Source organism: Bombus vosnesenskii, unplaced genomic scaffold, assembly GCF_011952255.1.
Source record: "Bombus vosnesenskii isolate JDL3184/JDL3185 unplaced genomic scaffold, Bvos_JDL3184-5_v1.1 scf7180000013262, whole genome shotgun sequence".
In the NCBI taxonomy this organism is placed as follows: domain Eukaryota; kingdom Metazoa; phylum Arthropoda; class Insecta; order Hymenoptera; family Apidae; genus Bombus; species Bombus vosnesenskii.
In genome coordinates this window covers 5,422,528-5,445,168 of record NW_022882922.1, presented here as the reverse complement: position 1 = coordinate 5,445,168, position 22,641 = coordinate 5,422,528, and the positions used below count along the sequence as shown (strand labels likewise).

At 48.0% G+C, this 22,641-nt stretch overlaps 1 protein-coding gene across 4 annotated transcripts in view; it reads left to right on the top strand.

The window, feature by feature from the left end:
* Positions 1-1,494: 1,494 nt before the first annotated feature.
* Positions 1,495-22,641, top strand: part of LOC117237274 (ecdysone-induced protein 74EF) — a 143,446-nt gene continuing 122,299 nt past the window's right edge. Inside the window, exon 1 of one of the 4 annotated variants that reach the window (XM_033501501.1) lies at positions 1,495-2,775. The gene's annotated coding sequence lies outside the window, so the exon portion shown is untranslated. Of the gene's footprint in view, positions 2,776-12,792; positions 13,655-22,641 lie in introns of those variants that run through there. The other 3 variants (XM_033501080.1, XM_033501337.1, XM_033501162.1) reach the window with 3 other exon arrangements.

Sequence of the window (22,641 nt, the reverse complement as noted above, 5' to 3'; positions counted from 1 at the left end):
TCTTTCTCCACCACCTCCTCCTCTAGCAACGACCTCCATCTCCTCCTCCGGTCGAAGATCTTTGCCTCTGATGTCACAGTGGTGGAATTGGAAATTCTTTTTTTTTTTTTCTTTTCTTTTCTTTTTCTTTTCGAATATATACTGGTCCGTTAGGGAACGAGTGCGGCCCCGCTTGCGCGCGCGCGCGTTCTCGACTGGCCGAAAAATTTTAATCGAAGTCATGCAGCAGTTCTCTCGCGTACGGCGCTTCGAAGCATTCGCTTCGTGGAGAAGAGAGTAAATCGTTTTCGCGATTTTACGCGCACCCGGTGTCCACGGTGGTCGCCGCCGCTGTGAACACGGTGAACACGGAATATTTAATAACGGGCAACGCTAAAAGCGAGTAGCTAAAAGATTTGCAATTTTATCCGAGCAACTGAATCGCTTCAAGGTTAATTTAACTGCACACATTGCGAGCGAACGGGCTAGCGAGCATTTCCATCTCGTGCTTAGTATTGCGCGCATAAATCTCGGGATTTATGAATCGCGAGTTTCGTAGATGGTAATACCCTCCGGATTTATGAATTAATACCGGTCATATTAGACACATAAATCTTAACATTCAGGTAGATGGAATCGTCTATGGGGATTATCCTACCGCTTCGTGATTCTACTATGGCGCATCTCTAGATTACCACTATCAATCTTTATCGTTTGTAAGCTGGACAGAGAGGAAAAATACGGAAGAACTCGTTCATTCGTATCACGGTCCGTATGCTCGTGAAAACGCAAGAGGCCGCGCGTGCTATCGATCGCAATGTTCGATTCGTCCAAGATGGATCCTCCCGTTCGGTAAATTCGTATCAGTCGATTCCTTAAAACGACAACGATCACGATGCAACGAAAAAATGTAATGTCCGTGTTTGCGACGGATGTCTGGCTTCGTCGATCGATAGCGTAGGCTGGAAATCAACGGAGCCTTATCGAATTTTAATGGATGCGTACGGTGCATCGTATATCGTCCAACGTATCGACGAACGTCGAGCGACACGATTTCCACACGCGTGATCTACTTTGTATATACTAATGTATATACTAATGTCTGTTTGACCTACTGGCCCATATACGGCTCGTTTAAAAGTTCCATTCGACCTTGCAGCGATATCGCATCGTGTCCACCCTTTTCTCGAGATTTCTCTAACACCGTTGGCGAGCTGCGGCGATCGAAGCTCGGCCGGTACGAGCTAACTCGGCAGCGTTGACTTAATCGTCGCGCGTTCGACGCAAATACGCAATAAAACGTTCAACCGTTTGCAACAGTTAATGCTCGGTTAGTGATTTACTGCTACCGTGGTGGTTGATCGCGCGTCAACCGATTTCACCGGCAGAATGCAGAAGAGTGCCGCCGTAGGGGGCAGACCTCAACGGCTAATGTCGAGTTAAGCACCCTAACCTGCCTCAAAAGACATTACACGACGTAACAGATAATAAATCCTCTGTTCCAGTGTACCGAGATAGCGAGCTAGAAGAAAATGAGAGTGTCGAGAACGAAGATGGACGAGACGCTTCTCTTTCGACGATTACGAGCCGCTGGGCTTTCGTACGATTTCCTTCTATGCAGTCGGTGAGGACGAAAGCCTTGAGAAAATCGCGTGGTACCGAGTTTAACGTCGAACTCGGAGCTTCGAGGAAACGACAAGCGTGGAACGCAGGATGAGGCGATCAATCGAAAACGCTTAAGCGGCACTGACAGTGGCGTAATACGGTGCACGTCGCGAAAGAAAGCAGGGAAAGTATTCGAACGAGGCGTAAACTCTCAAGTAATAGGAAACACGAGCTAATACAAGCGTTTGATGCTGCCATTGGTCGCTAACAATTACGGATAAAACGTACAAAGCTGTAATCGTTACGGCTATCGACAACCGGCACACTTGCGCTATCGTATATAGATACCGGATAATCGTAATATTTGCAAAAATGTGAAAACAGAAGAAGAAAGAAGTCCGAGTCTCAGAGAGAGAGAGAGAGAGAGAGAGAGAGAGAGAGAGAGAGATGGGGAGAGTCGTAGTGATAAGGAAGGATGAACATCGCGAGACAAGGAGCAAGAAGGATCGAAATATTGGAGAGAAATGCACGAAAAGGCGTTTTGGAGCGACGAAGAAAGAGTGGGGAGGCTCGCGGTAGAGAGAGGCGACGCATCGAAGTCGGCGTGCGTTAGAGGGAGAGGAAAGGAGACGAGCGCGAGCAGGAAGAGCGGCACGAGCGAGAGCCGGGGAGTTCGGGAGTACTCGGCCGCTCAGTCGAACGCGCGATTACAAGCACACGAGACGCGTGGGCTCTCTCTCTCTCGACGGCCAGACTGAAAGTGTTTCGTACGCGACCACGTGCCGGCTAAACCGCCGGAACGTAACAGAACGATACACGGCTCCAACCTATACGGTATACATCGAGTACCGAGTGACATCGCAAAAGGACACCGTGCCGGTTGCACGGCCGCGACCATTTTTCCCCCCGTCGATTTCCTCTTCCACCGTCGTTTCACGAATATTCTTTCGATCCTGCTGGATGCACAGAGAGTGGAGAACGACGACGACCGTAACAGAGAACGATCGCGACTTGGAAGATTACGAATCTTCCGACGAGGACGGTGCAGTGTGTGGGTGGTTTGTCAGTTGGTGACTTGAAGTGAACACCGAAGAACCGGAAGAGAGGACCGACGGTCTCTCGGTGACGATCGAGTAGAAGAAAGCTACGCGAATCAGCTAGATCCAGATGTCACGGGCGCGTCCTCGATCGGTGAGTGAGGATCATTACGCTTTATATTATAGTATCCAGAGGATGAATCGCGTATTACTCGCCGAACCATTCGATGTTAGGCTGAAAGATTGTATCTAGAGCTTCGTGAGTTTCTAATTTAATTAGTCATACGTTGCGAGCAGTACGTCAAGGGTTAATAATTTCTGTAATACGTAATTCGCGTTATCTTTCGGTAATGAGTTTCTCGAAGGATTTTTAATCGATCGCGTCCGCGAGCTATCAACCGGAAACGCAAAGCCACTAGACGAAGCTAGTAGCGCAACGAGAAGGCGTTTTTTTTTTCTGTTTTTTTTTTCAGCGAAATTGGTGAAATCGGGGCAGGAAGGGATCATTGACCGTATACGGTTTAAGACGGACTAGGACATCGTCGAAAGTTTCGGCGAATCGTGGAAAAAGCGTCGGTTCTCTTCGAAACGACCGACGGCGTCCCAATTCTTTTTCGCGAGTTTTCCAAAGCGTTTCCGTGGATCGCACCGCGGGTGCCATCGAAACGCATTAACCGTGCGATTTCTATCGCGCCTAGTATTCTTGGTACATTGTTTATGTTCCTAGCAAAACACGTTGGAACGGACAGCCTATTCCTTTACTTGGAACTAAAATAGACGCGTAAGATTCCACGTTGAAGTTAAAGCTAGCCGCGCCAGTCAATATTTAACTTTTCCTTCGGGTATCTTTCGCACCATCTATCTAGCTCGAAATCCAGCCACGCAGATCCTATAGTCGCACTAGAGAGTTCGCGGAATTTACGTTCTTACGAAGTTAGACTTCTTTCTTGTTTTCATGCCTTGTGACTTTTCGTTCGCCTCTACACCAGCCTGCATAAAAATTATACCATGTATACACCTATGTACGAAGTTGAAATCGTTTACGATATCAATGAGATGAGTAATAATTAACTTTGTAGAAGCTTCTCGCGCTATGTTTACGTCTTAACGATGCGTCGTATCTTCGTTTAATCTCTCGGTGTTCTTTCTCGTCGACGATGCTTCTATTAAAAATGTTAATAACCGCGAAGCTCTTCGTGTTCGTTAATTATACCAGAACGAAAAAAAAAAGGAGTCTACAGGGAGAGGGGAGAAAGTAGCGACGAAATTAGGAACATTATTGCGCGGTTTCTGGTTACAGAAAGTTAGCGTAAAACGGGTAAGCGTTATGATTATGTAGCGTCACGTTGAACGTATTTATAACGAATCGCGGAAATCATAATTCCGAGGAGACGTAAAGACTATGCCGCGAATTACAGAGAAAGTCCCGTGGAGCTGTGCATACACGCTCGCTCGCTTGCTCGCTCGCTCGCTCGCTCGTTCGTTCCTGTGTGCTCGATCGCGAACAGTAAAAAATGCACGTTCGATGAAAAGTGAAATTAACGAAATCGCTGTCGAATTCATCGTTTACGGTCTTTTACCATCCATCTATTCTTGGTTATTCGTAACGATCCCTCTCCATCGTCTTATCGTTCCAAGACTCTTTTCTCTTCCTACAATTCCACTCTTTAGATTCGCTTGATCTCGCAAAGAAAAAAACCACGACGCAACGTCTGGTATTTCTCTCTTCTCTTCGACGTGTATTTTTGCGGGCTGTAAAAAAAAAAAAAAAAAAAAAAAAAAGAAAGGCGCAAAACCGATGGAAAAAGAGCAGACGATTTTTCCAGGTTGTCGGTTAAAAGGTGGCGCGATCACAGGGACGATTATTGAGCATTGTTGGGTCCAGGTTGCGATAGAACGAGCGAGTGGGTAATGCTGTACTGTTTGCGCCGGCCCTGCGGGGTCTCTGACCGCCCGTCCGCGCCTCTCAACTCGACTTGCTTGTCCATGCTCTGTGCGGCCTACCTACGGCTTATGGCTAAAGTCACGTCTCCCTTTCCGTCTCTCCTGCGAGACTCACTTGGACGAATTTCACGAAAGCCACTCTTCTCGCACGACAAAGGGGAAACGAGAAGCCCGGCCGGGTTTTTCCTCTTTTCCGACTTCCTTCCTCGTGGATCACGTCCTCTTCTACGTCGTCTTTGCTATTAGCTGACACAGCTTCTGTGCGTTCTGTGCTGAACTGGCCTCTTCCACGATCGGTTCGTAAATTTCGTTTCGACCAGTGCGCATTTTTTTTCTTTGATAGAGGGAGAACGTGCTTCTCAGCGTTTTTAAATCACGCTCAGGATGTCGCGCGTATACGACAACCAGACAGACGTTTCGTGGTTCCTGAAATAAAGCAAGCGATGTAAAGTTGTCTGGTTCTTAGCGAGCACGCTCGCCGGACGTTTCGTCTTTTTGAAAATCGCGCCGCGCGTTAACAAGACTCCGGTTATCGAATCGCCAACACGATTTTAGAAAGCACGAAGACGACCGTGTCCGTCGTTTGTTCACACGGCATACGGATTTCTTTGCTAACGAAGGATATATTAGCAGCGACGGTAAGAATTGTTGAGGATTAATAGTCCACAATGGTTTTTTGCTCTTATGCAACGAACGTTACACCTCCTTTCGCTACATGCTTTCTAGACACACCATTACATGATTTTTCGACGAGACAAGAATCGACGAAAGGCATCGTTCTTGCGCGAAATTTCACGAATCTTGATAAGATACGACTAAACGAGAGGAGATCGTTGTGCCTCGTTCGAAGACAACGCCAAAAGCAAAACCGTTCGCGGATTACGTAACAGATTTGTTCTGCCGAATTCTTCTCCGTTTCTCTCTGTCGCGGATACCGATCTCGCGCGATTCAAAATCCCATAAATCTCGTTTCTTTTTCTTCGCTTTACGACGTACGCTTTCCAACCTTTTTCTATCTTTCTATTTGTTATTCTTTTCTCCGTATATTTTCTTTTTCCTTCGTCTCGTAGACAACTCGTATACCATCTACCTACTCGTATACCAAGGCTCAACGACTCGAGCTTGTCTTTCACGCGTTACGTATCGCGATTTTCCTCTACCTTCTACACACTTCGTAAACAATTCCCGTATCCGGTACACGCGCACACGATCATTGATTATCGGAACTTGGCCGACTATATTGCGGACCATTCTACTTGCTCGATAACTCGCGTCACCTACTACTGTCCGATCTATACCTATAGCATCGTTTTAACGTAGGCGTCGCACGTGGGTGCGCATTTTTTGTCACCGATACTGGACGATTAAACGACAATGAGACCGAAAAAGAACCTCGTACGTAATTAGGCCATTGTCTGGTGGTAAAAGAATATTCGTTGTCGACGAGACGAGGAGATTGTCTGTTTTTAATCTTCGAAGTTCATCTGGTTGCACGGTAATATTTACGGTATCCGTAGATAGCAAACACAGAAAGGCGCGAACGAACAAACGTTGAAGCGTACCTTCGTTAAACAGGGATATAGGGTAGCAGCGTCAACGACGTGCATGAATTTTTGATGCTGGCATAAGCGTAGCACGTTGCAAGAATTTCAAGCAACGCTCGACGTCATCGCGTATGAATTTTTAACGCAGCCGCGATCGCTCGTTCGCTCGCTCGTTCGCTCGCTCGCTCGTCCGTCCGCTTGCTCGCTCGTTAAGGACAGATATCGGTTGTTCGGTAACAGGAAAAACTCGAACGTGAAACGAAACAGGCCGGACAAATCGGAAAAATATTCAAGATGTGACGACTCGATTCGCCAACGGTTTCCTTTGACAAGGCACAGAGACTGCAGATTTTACGAACACCCGGTATTTTGCGGTGTAACGCGCGTACATGCACCGCGGTGCAGCCTGTGTACATGAACAAACGCACACAAGCACGATGCCAGTGAACCGAGCATTATAGTGCCCTGCAAGAAACGTCGGCCTGGTGCATTGACCGCGGTTGACCACACGTCATCGAATGAGTGACGTCACAGGGTTTGCAGCATGAAAGCTACGTCACGGTTGGTTGCATCCTCGAAGATGCATCCACGAAAATATTTCCTTTTTCTCCGTTTAGAACTCCTTGGGAAGAATCCAATCGCATTCAGCGCCGGCTAATACCTGCCGCGTTTCTTGCGGCCAAAGTTTTTCCGCTTTGGCGCACGAGACGCGTGCCATCGAGACAACTTTGACGTTTCTCGCGTTTCCTGACAAATCGTTCGAGTGTCAAATTTGATATTACGAAAGAATGGAAGAAAATATCGTGCGTACAGGATGGATAATCGATGGGAACAGAGTCGGCCAATCGGTATTCCTTCGTTATCACGCGTTAAACCGAGTCCAGGGCGGTTTATCTCAAACAGAAACGGTCGAAACGGATGACTTATTGCGCTGGCGGCTGGCTAAATAATTTTTTTCCAGCACGTGTAACTTCCAATTCATCACGGTCGACCGCGGGCTATACGGTGCGCGCATGAATAGTTAACGAACAGGCGTAGGAGGACCAAGATTTTCCTCCGACGACGACTATGCGCACGATGTACCTGCGTGTATAATAGCTCGGTTATACATAGAGCCATGGCTATACCTTTCTGAAGTATATGTAAGTGCGGGCGAGTTCGTTCCCTCGAACGAGTAAATCAAGTCGCTGGTCCGCGAAGCGGTTGAATGCCGCGAGCTCGTAAGACTGGCCAAGAATGGTTCGATATTTTTGCCAGTCCCTTGATCCATTCTTGCCGCGCATCCGCGCTATTCATCCCGATATTACTGGTAGCGTTCCCTTCGAACGACCGATTCTCGTCTCGTTTCTCTTTCTCTCTCTCCGCCGTTCTCTTTTGACGATGATCTTAAAAGAATTCGTAATTCAAACTCCGCCGGTATTTTCTAATCGTAAAATCAACGAATGTGCTTGGTGTTTTAACCGAACGATAGAAAACTTTCTAAAAAGATGAACGATTTTCTATGGAAAATATTCGAATTATCTCGATACGCGATATCGTAAATATTTATCGAGATACGCGTTCCAATCTTTCCCGATAGAACGCTCGGGCTTATTTTATTAGCCGTTTAATGGTGAAACGTCGAGTTTTTATCGTATGTTTGTTTTCTTTCTTTTCTTTTCTTTTTTTTTTCTCTTTTTTTTTACTCGTTGAACCTGTGAGTGTCACGAGCTTGGAACGTTTGGCTCGAACGATCGAATCGATACGGGGGACCGTTTAAGTGACTGCATCGACCAACGTGCAAGGAGGCAGCGCAGCTACGAGAAAGTATCTGGCAACTTTCTCCGGTGGGTTTAGTTTGCACCACGGGTCACCAGGCACGGACATTAAGAGCGAACGAACGCGAGCCACTCGTGTCCGCGAGCGTATTTCCGAGAGAGTCTAGCGGATTCGTACGATACAACTTCTTTCAGAGCGACCGCTGGAAAAATTCTTCCCGTTGCGAATTAATCGTAAGAAGGATTTTGCTGGATAATAAGAATGTATCGCACAAAGTGGACGCGAATTGGCCGAAGTTGCCTCTGAAGAAAGCACAATGACACGCGTGAATTCCAAGGGCCACAGTTACAAGCCATTGAGCAGGTAGATCGAGTGCCAAGAACAAGATTTTGAAAGTCTTGCCGTGACGCCGCGCTGGTACGATTAAACCTGGATAATGGCTTCCGAATGCCAAACGACGCGAGGCGTTCGTCATCTTCCGCTAGGGAAACGGCAGTTTGCTGAAACTGAATCAACTTTGCTCGCGAATCCACTTCAACGAGCGTTAACGCGCTTTCTTTTTCGACATAATTTTCATTTTCATATCGGGAAGTTAGTTAAACTAAAGAAAGTTAGTTTTAAACGAAACATCTTTAAAAGATGACGAAAGATGGCCCCGATTTCGTCACAATTTCCTTTCGCTGTTAAACGATGACGTAATACCGTAGGATTTTAAATTTTATCGTAGTCGTGATCGATCGCCTATCGACCGATGGCCACGACGATCGATCGATCCTTCTGAGGTCGCGTATTTACACGTCCACGAAAGATCGTTACGTAGAAGGTTGAGTAACGCATTTCGTATACGAAAGTTCCTTCTCGTCGTTCTGATTATCAGGTGCGTTGTGACTCGAGCCGGTATTAGGCAATCGGCACAGAGACCAACGTTAACATTGGCCCAAATATTGGCCAGTGGCCCCGTATGTACGGTTCACCGTGTGCGGTATTTGGCGACCGGAGCGGTAGTCAGTCTCCTTCTCCGGCTTTATTTCTACCGGCTAACCATCAAAACGATGTCGTTGACTGACACTGGCCCACTAATCGTACGTTAACACCGATCTTGGACCGAGTGGGTTGTACGAACCAATCGAGGAGAACCGCGTTCGCCGGTCTGTCTTCGGGAAGGTAAAAAGTAAGAGTATTTCGCCACTACGGTTAAACTCAGTTTCATTTGTCCGTGATATGTTTTACTCGCGATTTTGATATTCTTCGCCGATGAAACGATGGTTCTCGTAGAGATACGGAAACGGTAGGAGAACGTCATAGTTCTTCGACCGTTTCAACTTTCTCCTGAACGCTGCGCAAAGGCAGCGATTTAACGTCGACTCGCTGAAATTTCGGAAGTAACGGCGAATTGCGGTGGAAAATGGCAAACAACGGGTATACGTATTCCGAGTGTCGGATTAATCGGATCGTGTATCACGATCGCTCTTCGATCGGTGGAATCTTTGTCAATCGGCCAGGTGAAAAGCGAGAGTGATCGGGAGCGGCAGTACGCCAGTGTTTTACGCAAACCGCGTGCGGTCTGGCTGTCTTTGGGAAGCCGTACGCGAACCTCTGGCGTCAGAAACGAGGGAGAGAGGATTTTTTTTTTTAACCTCGTTAAATTGACTACGTTCTCGCAAGCACTTATATCTGCTTCGCTAATGGGGCAACGTCCCACGCGTGAGAGCGCGGGAGAGAGAAGCGAGAGAAAGAGGAACGGAAGTGGGGATACGCAGAGTCTTTGAGGTGCATTTATTTATATATTAGTAGAATCCATTGCTTCTTTTCCGATGCACGGATGTCTCCGGTAGCGGAGAAACGTGGCAAGTTTCACGAGAGTTCTGGATCCCGTCAGAACGATCGCGCAAGGACGGGGACACAAGGAGGCGGTACCCGCAGAGGTTACCGAATTTATGACTTGGAAGCCGAGCACGCACGGCCAAAGAGAGAGAATGAACGCGTGAGAGGCCAGTGAAAGTTTATGAAGTCTAGTACGGAACATACACCGATGACGAGTCGGCGCGAACGTGTGGCATGTATGCGCGCGGCTTAGTCGTGCGATGCTTTAATGCGTGTGCAAACCGCGCTATCAGAACGCGTGCGATTCTTTATGCGTCAGCTTTGAATGTCACGGAGTTAGGAGCAACCAGAACGAAGCGATCAAACGCTCTTTTATTTCCTTTGTGCACACATGGCTACGTGTGCAGTCAGACACAGAAATTTACCATCTACCGGTCGCCGAGCTTTTTATTCGCGAAGGATGTACGTAACGTAGATTGGCCTGTGTGTATAGGGAATAGAAGCGTGAAGGATACTTTTAATTATATTCTTCATTTGTATTAACGTCGCTATGCAACGACCACGCTTATGCGATAGCGATTCGTCACGTTGAATAGAATTGTTAGCACTTCGAAAATAGTCGAGAGGAGAAGGTTTTGGTCGCGGAATGATGGCTTAATCTTTTAGTTCCTACTCAGGGTCGTTCGTTCCCGGTAAAGACGATTACGAGCAAGGTTCCTCTATTTCTTTTTCTTCAAAGGACTTTTTCTCCTCTGCCCTCTGTCTCTGTCGCGCTTTTTTCTCTTTCTCCCGTTCGACCGGCAAGTTCGGGTGCCTCGACACGAGGAACCAACGTGGGCCCAAAAGGCCCCCGAATATTTATGTCACGGCGAAGTCGAGGAGAGCCGAGACCTTGACTGTGTGCCGCAGGCGGCCTTTTCGCTACGTTTTAACGTTAGAAATGTTTGCTTCAGATTCATGAATCAACACGAAGGTCGATCGTCACTTCCTAAATCAGATTCTGCCTTTTTCCATATTTTCCACTATCGGCCACTTGACTGATATTCTCGAATCTTCTCTTTATATTTTTAACAATCGCGTTATTTAACCGAGCGATTCTACGAAAGATACGGTCACGCGAATAGAAACGCGAGCCAATTAAAAGGTTCGTTATATTCTTTTTTTCTCGCTCTTTTTTTTCTTTTTTTTTTTTTAATTAAACGACCGGAGAAGATATTTCTTACGAGAGACGCGGTGACTCAGCCCGGAAGCGTTGAACGTCTTCGTCCTCGGCGGGAAACCGCGGAAAACGCGCGAAAGTCGCGTCGAGGACTGTTGCACGGTATGGTAGCCGGTTAGAAGAAAAGACTTGCACTTTCGTTAGAAAGTCTCGGGAATCGACTCCGCCATCCGTGGCAGCCATCGAGAGAACCTAACCGGTGAACGTGGATTAACGCTGCCTGTCTGACCAAACTCGGAGTCTCGCTACTCGGTTTACCCTTAGCCCTACATACGCTGGATCCCGCGTTTGCCTTTTTCTTTTCCCTACGATACGGCGTGAGTCGTACGTGCAAACGTTACCTGTCGGAAAAAACGAACGCGATGATTTTTCCATTCTTTTCAAAGAGATAAGAAATACGGTGGAGCAAATTCACCGCGCTCACCTTCTGATGTTAATTACAGCAATTTGCAATAACTTGCGATAACCGTACTTGAGCGATCAACGCTTTCGTATCGTATCGGCTCGTACGATCATTAATAGCCTCTTAATCTGGCATTCGCTTTGGCTCACCGTGTCGTACAGAGATAACAAGACGATCAGCCTTTGGATAACGTTTCCGTCAGATATAAATTCGCCGGCGAAGAGGAGGAAAATTTATTCCGCTTTTGCGTGCGAATCGCGCTTCAGAGGAGCTGTCGAACGAAAGCTACGGTTCGTTTCTGTGTACCGTGTGCGAAGAGTTTTGCTCTCTGTTCGCTGTACGAATAAGTAAACGCACGATTTGCCAGCTCGTATGATTTTCAAACGGTTTTCGATAATATGAGCGCCGCGACGTGCGTTTCGTTTTGTTCATCGTAATAACAAGGCGTGTAAATAGTCATTTGAATGCCAACGCGTTCTGCACACGCTTGCAGAGAAACGGACGTCAGTGGAGGAGGACATTGTGTGCCTTGTTGTATTGAGTCGCACGGTGGTTACATTCTTGTACACCCTCGCGTCCATGAAGACATATATTCCGTTGTACATACGCGCGATAGACACACATATACGCGCTAGAGTGCCTCTTGAATATAGAACAAATTACACATGGAATGTATATTCTGTCTCGGCTACGGCTCGCTCTAAACTTCTCACGTGTACACGCGCGAATCTATGTGTGCACTTATATTCGTAGCACGGAGGTGATATCGCGTTTAGAGTCGACCGTGTCGCGCCAAGCCTCGACGGGACTCGCCGTGGCTATTCTTAATTCAAATTCGATGGCTTTATTCGCGTTTTAAAAGATCCTACGGCGCAACAGGCACGAAACAGTATACGTAGAAATAAAAACAAGAAAGACATCGCGATTCCACTTTCTCGTTAGCTCGCGCTCGGGATTCCGGTTATAAAATAGTCTCGCGAAATGCTTCCGTGCGACAGCGATACACGGACGATACACGAGATCGTCGAAGCGCTCTAGAGAGGCTAGAAACGTGTGCGCGCTGGCGAGCCCGCACACGCGAGAAACGGAGCGACAACGGTCGCTTCGGCAATGTGTGCTGTTCGCAACGTGTGTATACGTGCGTGCATGCGCCTGCTGGGTTTGCGAGAGTGTGCGACTCGGTGGCCGTGGCTATGGCCTTACGAACCCCCACCAGCCAACCGCTCCGAATCCACACGGCGTGTGTACCCCCCGTACTCTATGTACATAGATCCACAGAGTCGGACAAAGACGCAAGATCGATGAAGCGAGAGCGAGACGGACGAAGGGGGCGAGAGCCGGACAGAGAGAGAGAGAGAGGGAGAGTACTGTTGGTACGAAAGAGAAGGAAGACGCGCGGGCTAGGAGTGGAATGGCAGAGGGGAATGGCGAGGGGGAGGAGGAGGAGGGAGAGTGTCGCGAGCGTGTCTAACCTAGGATAGTGGCGTTTAGTGGCGGCTAGGCTAGGCAAACCGAGACTCGCCGCTCGCGCGTTACGTTCAGTGTTCCCTCGCGCTTCGGCCAAAGACTCGCACGCCTCGTGTCACGCAACCCGTCGTCGTCTTCTTCTTCTTTCCCCTTCGCTACGAACCCCTCCGGGTGCAGGAGAAAGGATTTCGAGAGAGCCGGCGAAGTCGAAGAGGAAAAAAGACCACCGTGAAACGCGAAGCATCGCGAGCGTATAATCGTATCGCCACCATTAAGCGGCACACGAGCTTCCTGAATTTCCCGCGGCCGACGGTGTACCACGGCTGCGCGTCACTCTGCGCCGACCGGACGATTTTGACTCGAATCGTAAGCGCGCGGCATCGTCCTCGTATTCCACGTTACGAGATCGCTTGTTTTCGTTGGATCGTCGAGAGCTATGGCCGCCTTTTCCTCGATCGCTCGTGCAAGAACAGTTACCGATTGTGCGTGCGTGTAGACCGCCATTGTCGCATCGAAAACCAAACTTTTTTTTTTACACGATAACTGTATCGATGCGTGGTTGTGCGCGCTTCTCTACCGGAATATCGTAAATCGTGCGCGACTCGGCTTCCTCGCGTCTCAGGACGTTTTACTTCGTCTGTTTTCTCTTGCGTGCGCGTCAGGCACGCGCACGAAAAGTTTGTTTACGTTATCTGTGACTCGGAAGAAGTGGAGTACGACCAAGTGGAAAGCGGGAAAAACAGACCTGTCTTACGGATACGAGACTGTCGTTCGTAGAGTGTGTGCGAAAGTAACCGGTGTGCGTCGAGACTACGTCCAGTCTGTATCGTCTGTATTTCCATCCACGTTGGGCATCGTAAATCGTCTTACGAAGGTAAGAGTAATTAACATCGATCGACTAAAACAATTAGTATACCGTATATATCGTGTCGTATATAAAGAGATGGAAGAACGAATGAAGAGGCACGCTCGCTTTCGTGATTGGTGACAGTTAGAGGTGGCGGTAAAGTCGAACGCGTTTGAATGCCACCTACACGAGTTGGTCTGACAAACGTGGAGCGCGAGACGCGAAGCAATAACAGCGATTTAACGAAAACGGCGCGATCGAACGTCTTTGTCGGCATTGCCTAACGGAATGTTTTCTCCGAGCAGAAGCGAATCTCGCGGACCCGATGACGGTGGTGGTGGCGGTGGTGGTGGCGGTGGTGGTGGTGGCGACGACTCGCTCGGCCGGGGTGAAAACGAGCAACCGGACGGTAATCGCATACGATCAAGGAAGTGATCACGCATTATAGTTCGGTGTACCACGAGATATCGATTTACGTAAAAACGATTAAATTCTATGGTGTACGCTGGGTTTTCTGCGTCACTTTATGGTCGCGATTGTAAATAACGTTTTACGAATCGATACGCCTCTCTTTTCAATCCCGTTCCCTTCCTCCGTCTGTGTCGCACAGACCGTACCGTAGCTCGCGTTACTATTGTATCGATTATATAAAATTATTGTAACCGTCTCTGACGATTCGAGCGAAGATAGCGCAGGCAGGGAATGACTCGTTGTATGCACGCGTCGATCCTTATCTTCGCGAAACGTACACGTATCGCAGGTACGATTGAACAGGAGAAACCTGGAGTGGTTGGCGTCTATGGTCGATTCGAGGGAAACACGGTGAATTTGATCGAGTCGATTGGAAGATCGTCCGGTTCGAATCGATTCTAAAGGGGACTGATAAAACGCGATTTACTCGTCGATGATCGAACAGAACTGGTCGGTTGGCTTTTCGTAATTTCATACCGCCGTATACGCTGGTGATCCATGTAAACAGACGTAACGCCGAATACGTAGATCGCGTATGCACTTGTGCACGTACTCACGTGCGCAGAAATAAGACGCAACTATATTTCTTGCAAGTATTTTCAGCTCGGGCCAACCTTCGGCCCTCGCGACCGTCCATCTCCGTCTTCCTTTTCTTTCGTCTCTGTTCGCCTCTGTTTCCCGTTGCCTCCTCCCACCGTTATTCGCTTGGCTTCGACTCAGAAGACTTCGCGACTCTTTAATATAGTTAAGAGATTTATAGTTTGCGCGCGAGTTTCGCGTTCCCTCGATCGCTCTCTAATTCTCTAGCGTGACCGGTTACGCGGTGACCTTCGCTGTTACCCACGGCCGAGGGCCAAAATCGTTTGGTGTGTTTAGTATCGTACCGCGTCGGCATACGTTCGATAAATATCGAGATGCCGACGCGGCATAAGGGCCCCGTAGCCTCGCGCCCCATATAAACCAGCGTCCCTGAAGTTTGATACCACGTGGAGAACTTCGTAACCTCTTTCTCCTCCTCCTCCTCCTCCTCCTCCTCCTCCTCCACATCCTCTTGCCTTCCACTCCGCTTCGATTCACCATGTCTCTTAATCCTCTCTTTCGTGGAAAACTTACGATCGACTACTCGTTCCTTCTTCTTTCCGTTTCTCCAGCTCCCTCCTTTTTACGAACCGAATATGATCGATGGCGGTTACCAGCGGAAAAGTCTTCGTCTTCGTAAAGATTTCGAGGAATTGAAATTCGCAGCTATCTAGATCCGTTGATCGAATTTCGATATCGCTTATTGCGTCTTTGGAATCGGTAACACAAAGTTCGAAGTTTCCAATGCAAAGTGTGCATCCTGTTCTTTTTCTCGATCGATCGATCCTTATTTCCATAATGTTGTGTTTTTGTATGACATCAATTACGCGCGTTCGATAAGATCGCGACGCACGTAATGTCTGGCTTTCAAGAGCAAGGTCTACATTTGTGTTTACGTTTTCACGCAACCAGTTCGTTGTGTACATACACGCGTGCACGGTATCCAAAAATAATGGCTGTGCAAGTGACGCTTGTCGTCAGCGGTGCAATTATTTTTTACCGGCTATGGAAAGCAAACGCTGTCGCCTCCGATCGCCCTCTGATGGCTTCTGCGTGTCGCCCGATTATCGCGGCACGCGTTTATTTAACAATGTGTCCGCGCGTTCGCGCTCGAAGGGCAAACCGGGATGTCGAGATATAGGTCGAGCGCGCGTTTCTGCACCTGCGCCTCGACCAAGCAGGAAACCTCGCGAGCATAGCCGTTTCTACGGTACGTAAGAGAGAAACGCCATCTCTTCTTTCCTCTCGAACCCTAACTCAAGGACAAGGAGATTCGAAGACCCGAAGGTGACACCTTGAAGGTGCCTCGGTAAAAGTAAATGACCTTTAGCGAGAGAGACGAAGACGAAGAGAAAAAGAAGGAGTCCCGCGTACGTGCGACCTATCGTCCGTCTAGGTCTACGAACTCGAATTAGGCCAGAGCCTTGACTCTCTCGGATATATTGGCAAGTTCGAAGAGGGAGCCCCGCCCAGGGGCCCTCTCCTTCCAGAGCTCCCCTCCTCGTTTTCCGAATATCCGCCCCTGCTTCGTTCATACGTACCAATGACCTTCGAGAGACTCGCGAACACGCCGTGGCCCGTAGATCGTGGACCTAACCTTTCTCGAGCCGGGGGCCCTCGTGCCCTGGCGTTCGCTTGACGTAACACCCGAGAACGATCGGGCCGCGTGTAGGTAGCCACAGAAGAGAAGAGAGAAAGAGAGACCGTGGTAAAGGCGGTCATGGTCAAGGGTAGCCCGAAAACCTACGAGAAGTAACGTACGAGGAAACGAAAATTCTCCGACGTTTGCTCGCATCGTGGTCAAAGTCGCCGCGTTGATGATCCGCCTTGATACCGCGAAGGTGGGTTAATTGCTCGAAAAGGAGCTACCTCGAAGATCTTTCCCACAATTGCCAACCTGAGTGGGGATTGTGAATCATTCGCTTGTATTATACACATACATGTACATATACATATTGGAGTATACAGCGGTTAATGCAGCTGCATAACAGGCACGATCGTTCTCTCAAAGGATGAACCGATGGAACGATCGGTTTTTCGGTTTAATAAACATTCGGTTTATATGTTGTTGCTTCAGTCATCCAATTAAGAAACGGTTCCTGGTGATGTCTTTGGCTCGCCGGTTGTTTCATTGCCGCGCAACTGCTATGAAACAGGAATAATGCTGAATCAAATGTTATTGTTACGCCGATTAAACAATTACTCTTCGGCTGGGTTTAGCTCACCTTGAAACCGTTTACCTTCAAAACAGCAGAATGTACGATTAAGTATATGCCCGTTAAAACCGAGTGGCTTGCATTAATGCGGCTCGCATTTGTATCGTGTAGGTGTGACTTTTATAACACGCAAAGAAAATAACGTTTCGTCAACGCGATGAAACACAGCATGTGTGACATGTGCGGAAAAACAATCGATGCTTGATAAACTGACGGCGTACCGATGATAAACCAAGCTTCCTGCGAAGGATACGCGAAAGTAAATTATCAGCAACCGTTGATATTCGTTTCCACGAACAAGAACATAGAATTTACAAGTCGTTAGACGAGATTGTCCCTTACCACGTCGGTCGTAGCTATCGCGGCACGTGTAATTCGTTATCTTGCTAATTGTATGCAGAAAGAGCGGCTTGTTTGCTCGCATCCATTTTGTTTGCGATACCGTGCCGCGCGATTTTATTTCACACCATTCATTATGCAATCCGCCAACCGAAATTATTTTCGTCCCGAAGAATCTTGCCAAAAGGGTACGGAAAGCAGGCGCGTGTTACGATATTCTGCCAAGTACAAACCTTTTATTCGTCTCGCTGTAGCGTATCGCCACTTTCACGCACTGTTCGTCGAGATTAATGCCGGTTGCCCATTCATGGTGTTCGATCTTCGGAAACTACGCAAACTAACATTTACTATCGCCCTACCGGCGTCCGGGTCAACGTCTAAATAGTCTGCGAAGATGAAAATAGACGGTTGGAAGGCGTGCATGGAATTCTAGTAGGAGATTCTGCCGCGAAGTGATGTCACAGCTTGACCATCGGTGAGAGATCGTTCAAGTTGGCACTCTCAGCCCTAGCTGCGGCGCTACCGCGACGATTCACGCAGCGCAATAAAAGCGGAAGGCTGCGTGAGCTTGGAAGGCCGCTCGCAGTCGCACTATCTATCTATACTCTGTTCGATGTAACTTTTCGCGATTCCTTTACTTCCACCGTTCTTCTTTCCCTTTTTGCTTCCTTCGTTCGTAGTCTATTCACGATCAGGATCGCGTACGACGACGTGACCCGATCGAGACGTCCAACTGACCGTTTTTCGTACGCATAATGCCCTCTTGCTTCTTCTTCTCCTTCTTCTTCTTCTTCTATCGCTTCTGCTACCCGTTCTTCTCTCTCTCTCTCTCTCTCTCTCTCTCTTAGCGCTCGAGCGCTTCCATCGTTGCGTCGATCGCGAATTAAGAACGTTGATCCAAAATTCGAGTACGCGATACAGCGCGATCGAATCGTTGCGGATGATGTTTGAGAGAAACCGGTTTCGCGACACGGGAACGCGTAAAGGCAACGAAATATATAATGACAAAGATATATCGGTGGAGTAGCGAACGATCTTCGAATATAACTACGACCAGAATGGTTTCGTCGTTTACGAGTCCTATTTATTTCTGTTGTAAATACGCGCGTTTCGCTTCTTCCCGCGTGTTCGTCGTTATCCTTAGTACCTCGTAATTTCCGTGGCTAGTCGTATCGGTGCGCGATCCGCGGTGAACGATATCGCTAATGAAACGCTCGTTATAGGAAGCTAATATTCGTGGCGTAATTAAAGTGGACGAAACGTTGCGTACTCGGTCGTAAACAATCGGATCTAATTGTGCATAAAATAGCGAAAGTTTCGTATTAAATTGCGAACAATACCGTACCATTGTACTTTAACGTTAACGATATGAAACTTTACGAGAGTTCGAATCTTTTAATAAATCTTGCGAGTCTTCGTTCGACACGATGTCGCGTATTGATCTTTGTACCGGCTTTGTTCCATCGCGCGATAATCGAGTAAGGCGAATAATCGAAATCGCTTTTTAATGACACTTGTACCGTATTTACATAATTGCATGGAAAACGCTGTTTCACATCGCGGGTGTCGTTAAAGCCCAATGTAAACACAATAATTGCCGCTATTCAGAGAACAGATCATTCTCTTCGCGATGATACCGTAGCTACGTAACGTAGATAAAGTGACAAGTTTTTTCACCGACGCAGCTGTCACATCGCGCTTTCACCAAGGAATAAAAATAAATCATTATTCCATCTCGTCCCTGTGATTCAATGATCGCGCAACGCTCGAACGATTGACGTGAACGACCTTCTCTACTGGATTCGTCGAACGTCCGAACGGATTTCCAAAAGCCCAGGGAAGAAAGGCTCGTTCGAATTCGAAGATTGATCGAAGCACCCAATCGCGTTCCTAGCCCGATTGTTGGCCAGTCAACCGGTGACGGCGTTCCACGCGTGGAATTGTCAGCCCGTTGTTCCAGCACACGCGTATTATAAAACGTGTCTTTTATAGATCGTCCCCGGCTGATCGAGGTCCATCGAACGCGTTGAAGAGTGTCCGTCGCCTTCGAGGAAGTTGTCCGACTTGCCAATAACCATTAAACTCGCTGCGGGACTCGAACGACACATACGCGCATGCTTATCAACGATAACCGAACAGTTGGACACTTTGCTGCTCGCAATTTATCGTGAGAAAGTTGTACGTTAATCGATAATACCTATGACAGAGCACGATCGAGATCCATTTGTCACGAGGTGTTCGCTCCGAGAATTACCATGGCTACAAAAGGTAATTTGCATAGCATATTTCGACTGCAGATACCACTACAGATACTATGAAAATGAAACGTTTCGTTGGGAAAATAAGCGTAAATGCAAATATCTTTACCGGTCATCGTGAAACGTACGCGTTATTAACTAGGCGACCTGGATCGGATACACACTGTTCTTTGCTCGAACTAAACGATTCGCTCGGATTTGTATATTTGAAAACGAATGACGAGAAGTTCGAGAAGGTAAGATTATTCGGTGAGACGCGAGGTCTCTTTAAGCGCGATTCGATCGAATCGATCGAAACACAGATTTTTACGACCAGCTTGCCCTCGAATCGGTTTCTATGTAACGTAGAAATCCCCGAGAGCAGGCAAGGAGCTCCAAAAAAGCACGTCGAATCAAGGAAGGAGAGAAACGATCGGTCGATGGAGAGACAGAGAGCTTCGCCTTGCCCGGGGCACAAATCAAGGCCCTTCTTTGCTCTCGAAGGCCCCACATGACTCAACCTTATTATTATTGTTAGTTTTACACCGACACCGTCAAACGTTCTCGTCCGACGCTCACCAACACTCTGACACGTTCCTCGGCCTCTCGTGCACACTCTCATCCTTCCATGTATCGCGTACATGTGCATACCGCGTAGAGAATGCGCGTGGCCGATGTATTGGTGCGTACGAGCTTCGACTAGGAAGTGCAAATCACGAGCTAACAGAATAGTATTCGCGGCAAACTCAACATTCCCACCTCGTCAGGGACGCTGAAGAGGTTATTTTCAACACTTTGCCCGCGGATCGGACACGTGTGCGCCTCCTGCAGGCGTGTGGATGGCTACGAGCCCACGCGGTTCCCAATCAGCGCGGGAAACATCACAGTCGAAGATCTCGGTTCGAATCGATGGCGGGCATTCGTTGACTTTGACTCGAGTTTCCACTGGTCGTCACAGCGATGGCAGACGCTCGTACAAGATCGCTCTGGCACTCCGGTGTCGAAGAATTTGCCGAATTCCCGTCCGTGAAATTTCACGCGTCGGATCTTTTCCGTCATTTGCGTCATCCTAACCCACGAAATTCGTCGATGCTTGTACAACGATATTCGATCTAATTTAGTGCAATAGATAAACATAGCAATTTGCAGCGGAGAAGCGAAGTAGAATATAGATCGGAATTTGATACGCGAGCGTACGTCCATTTTTGAAGATACGTTTCATCGTGGAAATTCGTCTTCGATAAAGGGGCCACAGATTGGAAAGCAGCTTTATCGTGTAGCAGTTTTGCTAGTTAATTTCAACGAATAAATAACCATAAATAAAGAGATAAACCTGGTAAACGTCGCGATATAGAGTGGCGAGGAGTAAAGTAGAGAATAAATCAGATTTGAAATTGGACGCATAGACGTATCTGTCGCGGAACGACCATGCTTCGTCTTCGATAAAAGGTAGATTGGCAGGCAATCTCGTGGCGTAGTAGAGTCGCGCGTAGATAAAGATCGACGGTTCGTTTAAGAATGAAACTCGCTGCTGGTTCATAGAACGCGGTAATCTCCCGTTCCCCCGCTCATTATCGTTTAAATTCGAGGACAGAGTGCGATCTGGAATTTTCCGCGAGGTCTCCCGTTTCGTTTCATTTTGCCACGCGACCTCGCTTTGTTTATAGACTGCAAATCGTTTTGCAATATCAGTTAAAACGCTCGAGTATCGACATCGTTGTTTTTTCAGTAAATATTTTGGAAACGATGATCGTCGACGCGAACCGACGCGTTACGAAATCTCCAAGTAACTCGATCGAAATAAAATTAATCCGCGACGATTCCGCCCGTTTCAAACTGCGTGCAAACGAAACGCGAACGCGTTAAATTGCTTCGATTCCGAAAGTTTCACGCTCAAATTAAATCAACATTTTCCGATATCGAATATATCTCATCGTATACGGAATAATGCGGTGAATAAACGGCGAATCTCGATCGAGTTTATCGTTTATAGGAAATATTCTGGATGAATTTATCGAACGAATCGCCGGATCGATTAATCGAATCGTAGAACAGTGGTAGTATAAAACCCGATACCTGCACGGTATCGACGTGTGTCTGTTTTTCTTCCAGTCTTCTATCACGTTCGCGCATTCATAAAACCATCGGCCCTCGTGGACCGGCCTCGAGAGTTTCTACGATCGTCATTACGCCTCCAAGGCGGTCGCTTGTCGGCCCTGGACCGTTGTATACCTCTATAGTCTATCGTCTAGCGCGAACGAGCGAGACAGATTGATACAGGCGAGAGATAAACTATTCTCTCTAGGCGAGCGTGTAACGTGTGCACACATATACGAAACTGTAGTCAAGTACATCCAATTATCGCTCGTAGACAATGAGTTCCAAGGTTTCGCGTCCACGAATCTCGATGACCGTTCGCGCATTTTTCTGCAGCGTATCTCGCTGCTGCCAACCGATGCAATTTCTGTCGTGGAATCGTCGCACGAACATCTTTAAACGACTCTAATCACCGCGGTAACAGATCGAAATCACAACGTTATGTACATAATTCGTGCATATTGGAATACGATTCGATCGGAATACGAATCGTAAAGTTTTAAAGTTCGGAGCAATCGATGAACGTTAAAAATTCCAGCGAATCGAAATGTCTGCCGCCTGCGTGTAGCCCAGCAAAGATCAGCCACGATCCATAGGATTTTTCGCGTTACCTTAGACAAAATCTTCGTGTTGCGCGATTAACGATCGTAGCGACGATTCTGTAAACATCGGGCGCGCTCGGTGGTTCTAGCGCGCCTAGTGCGTCCGACTCCGCCAAGATTCCCGCGCTTCTCCAGGGCCCCGACTAAGGTTATGGCTTGCTCTAGGAGTGCATTAACCCCCGTCGGCTCGAGAGCACACCGTAGAAGAAGTGCACAAGTGGCGCGAAGGAGAACGGAGAAGAGAGAACCGACTCTGCTCTCTCTCTCTCTCTTTCCCTCTCTTTCTTTCTGTCGGCTCGGCTCGGTGCTTCTCGCTTCTGGTTCCGCCGTCAGGCCTCGGTCTCTCTATCGTGTTTACAGCAGCGAAGCTAGAAGTCGTGCTCGCCTTGCCGAGTGCGATGCAAGCAAGCGCTTTTGCGAAGTCAGGGGCGGTCTAGGAAGGGCCAAGAGGAGGAGAGCAGGGAGGCAATGTG